Below are 6,000 nucleotides of genomic sequence, written 5' to 3'. Positions count from 1 at the left end.
CTTGAATCTATTGCCTTCCTACATAGCTTTCTTTTAGTCTTTTTATGGTCTTTTCAAGATGTGGTGTGTATTTGCCCTGTGCCTCCAGCCAGTACATTATCTTTAAATTATCACCATGCCATCTGTAAAGATTTTACTCTTTACAAGCTTAGTTTCCTTTTTAATGTATTTTTACACATTTTAGCACTTTTTACCATATTTTTACACTATTTCCCTCTTTGAAATTAGGCACAAAGTTACAGATATTGAGTGGTTTTGTTGGTCTTGCTAGGGTGTTGGATCTGAGCATATTTTGATCCCTGTTATAGATTGTCTCTTCCACAGTAGCATTTATGAATAAAGTCCAGCACTTCTCAGGACCAAGTAAAGAGATGTTCATTCTGTTTTAGGTTCCCTGATTGCTCGGACCTGGAAGAAGTCATTAACGATACCTAAATGCTTAGCTTTGATGTCATGTCCCAATATGACATTTGCAAGTATACCCGAGAGCATTTGAAGTCTTCTGCCAGAGCTGTGTCTCCTGTTCTTGCGTCCTCATTTCCCCCAGCACATCACAGTCATTGCTCCATGCCAGTGGGTCACTTGCTAATATAGGGGTGGTACAGTGGACAGAAGAAAGGCAGGCCCTTTAAGTGTTGCCAAAATGATGCAAATGACAATAATACAGAAATATTTGTAATGCTTTTGGAAAGGTTAATGTAATTTCAAAGCTTGAAACAGAGTTAGAAGAATCTAGAAATACAGAGCTAGCAATGGAGCCAACACTAAAGATGTTCAAATATACATGTCTTGCATGCAGGGAGTATCTAATCTGCAGGCAGCCTTGAATGTATCACTCAAGGGACAGCTTCCCTGCCCTCGTAGTGGTACACTACTAAGAGATGCAAGCAGAAAACTGTTCATTAATGTTGGCTTATTACTGCAGTGTACCCCTCAGAATCTGATAATCCACAAGAAAATAGTAATAATTCTTGCAGAATGCTGTCTAGCCTGAAAAAGCTAGTGAAGGTAAGGATGGTGGAATTAAGTGAAAAAGTATTTGATTTAAAAAGCAATGATACAATGAAAAGAGGGATAAACATAAATAAGTCTCTTGTCTTTCCAACCTTGAAATGTTCATGCTCTTGCTCAGAATGAAAAAGATGCCCAAGACAAGCAGGGTATTGTACTGAAGAAAATTGGCTCCCTGATGTCTTCAGGAAAAATATGCCATGTTCACAAATGCCTCCCCTGACCTGTTTATTAAAAAGGACAATAAATGGCTGAGCAGTGAATATTCAGGGCCTGGGAGATTTTATCAGGCATAATGTTCCCGAAAAATTTTGCGTGATACAGTTGGCTGTGGGAAGAACTACAAGTTCATATCTCTCTCAGGTCAGCTGATTCTGTACCCTTTCTAATGCCATGTACGGTTTCTATTTAACATTTTTGCCAGTCTTCTGGGAAAGTCTGTCAAACAAAAGTTTTGAATGTGACTTGCACAGATTGCTGACTGCCTTTCACAGCCTGGACATTTTATGAGGTCCTTCATGGATGACCGTGTTTTGTTTTATTTTTTTAATGTATTCCATAATGGAAGATTTCTGAACTAAGCCACTGTGATTGCACTTAATCAACTTGCAAACAACACAGAGAAAAGAATTCATTATATTACTATAGTGAATTCCTGCCATTTAAGGATAGTGTCATTATGAATAGAGCTTATTGAAACCAAAATGCCTGAATTTATTTATAGATCTCATGTACAAATGAAAGGAGAAAAGGAGTTTGAAAAAAGCCAATATGCTAGCTGTGATGCTGGCTTTGCTGGAGGTCAGCTACAGTAGAGATAAGTCACCAAGGGTGAGACTGTGCTCAGCAATTACCTATATCTGCTGCTGTTGAAGTCTACAGAAAATCTCTTGTTTACTTCACAGGTAACAGATTTATGCCAAAGTTAAGTTCTTCTGAAAACCTTATACTTCCTAAAAGCTCAGAAGACTGCAGGTAATACGATTCAAGTGTTCTAGTAGCACTAAGAAACATCATTTAAAAATGCCGAGCATTTTGCCCTTGGAAATACAGAAATGTTTTAGATACCATTACCAAGGGTTCAGGGAGGTTGATTTTGTACCCGAGAGATATACAAATAAATAACCTCTCAGTAATGTGTGCTGCCCTGTGCTGAGATGCTTAAAGGAACTTCTCTTTAGAGAAGCCCAATAGATTAACAAAATGTGTTATTAAGCTAGGATTCTTTTTATCTTCCTGGGAAGAGTAGCAGCTTTAATACATTATAAAGAGAACATTTTTAGACTATATTTAACTGCATGGAGGAAAGATGATCCTTAAGTGGTTTCAAATATTTTATATCACTGTGGTAATTTCTGATGCCAGCATAGCACTGACATCTATTTCACAGGAAGGAATGGTATACAGACGTTTTATACACTACCAAAGATGCAAGGCTTCCATATCTAGGTACTATGGCTCCACAGTGCTGGTGTCAGTCAAGAAGAGCCCCAGAGGAGTCAGTGGAGTTACTCAGCAGTGAAGGAGAGTGAAGTCAGAATCAGGCCTTGTATCATCACAAAAGAAGAACTGTTCTGTACCAAATGTATAACGCATTAATACTCTGAAAACTACTAAGACCCCACCAATTCCATCTCTTTCATAATCAGGGAGTTAGATATTTCCTGGCTCTAACCCCAGCCATACATCATGTTAATTCATTGAAAGAACTGCATAGATTGACTTCTGACAACTTTTGTTATTATTACTATTATTTACTCATGGTAAGCAGCACACACAGTCTGCTAGTCACTGTCCAAAAAAGCTTATTTAAGGGGCTTTCTCTCTTGCCCATTGACTTCCAAGGGGCATGGATTGAAGCCAAGTATAGCTGTGAGAAGTTTTCACTTGAGGGTCATATCCTAGCATGGAATCTATTTCAAGCCCAGCTAACTCGGAATTTGGCTCTCTTGTAATTTGGCTTACTGTGGTGTTGCCCATCAGGTTCCTGATGACAACTGAACAGGAAATTTCACCACTGAGTCATCAGAATATTTCAGATTGCTCCAGGTGCAGCATGGAGCCAACCTTTCTGTAGAAACCCGAAGATGTGATACACAATGAAATCACTGTCTCTCACTCTCCTAACAGCATGGTTGAATAGGCTGTGGTAAAACCTCCCCAGAGAGACAACAGAAGCCCTATCACTTCAGTCATTTAGAGCTGGATAGTACGAAACACTTATGAATGTACTGTAGAGAGCAATTCTTCTTGGCAGGGGCTATGTTAAGTGATGTAAGAGAGGGCGTTTGAGCTCTTATTTCTATGCCTTTGAGGGTATAGTGTTGCTATTTGACAATTTTAAGCAGAGGCCTGACCCTCAGAAAGAATAATACAAAAGAGGAGGTAATCAAACAACTGATTTCCTTACCTGCTTTCTCTATATTCAAGGAGCATTCACAAGTGAGGTGCTGGGCTAGAGGCAAACATTGATAGAGTTATGAGGAGCTGAGAAGCCAACTGGTTACTGATGTCACTTTGGATGTGCTTTTCATATTATTATCGTCATATTTTCTGTCACACCACCATGCACAGATGCTTCCCTTGAATAACACTAGAAGGCTTCAAATCCCTGTCCAAGATTTTTTATGTGCCCTGACTCCCACAAGAAACTGGCAGATAATAATAGGTTTGTAGACTCAAAATGGGAACAGTGCAATTAAAAAAAATGGAAATAAAATATTGATGACTAATCAGATAGTGGTCAATGATAGATATACAAGTGCTGTAACATTCATTTTCTTGCTAGTTCTTGCTAATCTTCTGTCAGCCTTTTTTTTCCCCCTCTTCAGCAAGCTTTTCATTAAGTGGATGGAGCTTTGCCAGATTCAGTTTTCATTCATATCATTGTAAATCATGATTGAAACCTGTGGTATTATTCCTGCTTTCTCCAAGTACAACTGAGATGAGCTTTTAGGCTACAGCCTTGGGGCACAATACCTTTTGGAGGAATGTTTGAAAGGTGAAAGAACTGTTCTGAGGCATCTTTCTCTTTCCTTCTCTTTTTTTCTTTCTCTCACTCACTTGCTCTTTCCCTCTCTCTCTCTCTCTCTCTCTCTTTCCATCTCTGTCACTCTCTTTCTCTCCTTGTTTTCCTGCTGCCCCAGGCTCATGTCATCTCCCCTGAGTTTCTAAAAAGAAAAATTATCATCATGATGAGCTAGTGAGGTAATTTGGAACCTTTCCCAACATGCCATCAATGTTGTGGTAAAAGTCTGAAATACCCACAGTTCAGAGCCATTACAATCGTGTACCTACTCCTTCTGCCATCTGTTTGTTCTCTCACCTGCATGCCTGTTCATATGCTAAAATCCTTTCATGTCAAAAATGATGCATAGGGTTAAGCTTCATAAAGGCATGAAATGTGAGACTCCAATAACAGCAGCATACTTACAACATTTGTATTAGGATTGTTTTGTTGCCTTAGGTGTTGTTCATGTATGTTCTTTAGCATCCCATCTTCAGGGAATGAATTATTTCTTACTTTTTCTGATTAACTCTGGATTTGAAATTACCATTGCTCAAGTATCCCCACTGTTACTCTAAAATGCCCCAGGCTTTTGAAGCCCAAGGCTGTGTTAAAGTGAAAAAAGAGGTCAGAAGTATGGACAGTGGAGTGCTAGGCTATTTAGTGAGTTATGAAAACAGATACACTTTAGAAGTATCTGAGTAGTTACATTGAATAGATATGGTAGGTGACACTACAACCTCTCCTATATGGAAACTATGTTCCAATCTAATTAAGCAGTAAGTGATTCAGCCCCAATTCCCAAAATAATATGTTTTAACACCACTAAGCAATTGCTATAAATTGCAATTTCTGCTCAGCAACTGCTGAAGACAGCAGTCACTGAAATAATGATGTTCTCCAACACTCTAGCCATGTTTACAAAAGGTGAAGTGATAGATGCCCCTTTATGTAGGCCAAAAACAGTATTAGATCCACTGGGCATGATCCTCTGGTACCTGCAAGGACTCAGAGTTCATCCTGACACAAAGTTGCAATATTTGTCAGACTCTGCACTAACAAGGTGCCCCCAAGGGTTTTATTCCTAGGAAGCACCCTTTTCCTCTTTCCTTTCTGTTCTCTTCACTGTGAAGCTGCTCTGTATTACCTGTTTGTATCTATAAGCCCCAGAGTTCTTATTCCTCAGAGTTTTATGTTCATCTTCAAAACTGTAGTTCCCATTACTTAATCACTTAAGGGCCCAGATCTCCTGAGTGCTTACATTTTGACTTCTTGTCTACCTATAGCTGTTCTGTAACCTAAGATCTGGTCATAATCCTTTTCCAGATGTAGCCTCTGCAGATCTGAAGTGAGATTCCCAGATTTGTATTCTCTGTCTTAATTTGCTATATGCAGTAAGCATGCTCATAGAATAACTATTTTCTTACCTGATGATTGGATTTTAAAAATATCACTAAAATAAAACTGAAATCAAGGCCTGAAAGTTCTGTGTTTACCACTGATGCTGTAATTACACATACACATAGCCCCACACTCAGAACATCCAGCCCTTCACAAATTCTTCTGCCAGCAAACTTTCTATCACATTAATCTCTGTATTTAAGAAGACTGATGAATACAAAATACTGCTCAGTTGACAGCTGTACCAGATTTCCACCTGAGCATTACTTTTCCTCCCTCATTTCTGGAAGATGCTTATCCCGTGCCTCCTGTAAATCCTGTTGATGGGAAGCATTGGGAGTTCCTGCTACAGCCCAGGCCCACTTCAAAGTAGTTGTTATACACCATGCTTGCAATCTGAGCCCTGCAAAGTTACTCGGGAAGATGAGCTGAGGAGTAAGCAGGAAATACAGGGCTGCAGTTTCTGCTGGGGCAGTGTTGGCTGTTTTTGCTTTCAGCCTTCCCATCCCCTGGGAGCTGTGCCTATCTCAGTCCTCCAGGCCTCTTCCCTCAGTTCTCCATCCCAGCTCTGACTGTCGGTG

The sequence above is a fragment of the Dromaius novaehollandiae genome, chromosome 3 (genome assembly GCF_036370855.1).
Source record: "Dromaius novaehollandiae isolate bDroNov1 chromosome 3, bDroNov1.hap1, whole genome shotgun sequence".
In the NCBI taxonomy this organism is placed as follows: Eukaryota; Metazoa; Chordata; class Aves; order Casuariiformes; family Dromaiidae; genus Dromaius; species Dromaius novaehollandiae.
The sequence above is the reverse complement of the archived record's forward strand: the minus strand, read 5'-3'. Positions refer to the sequence as shown.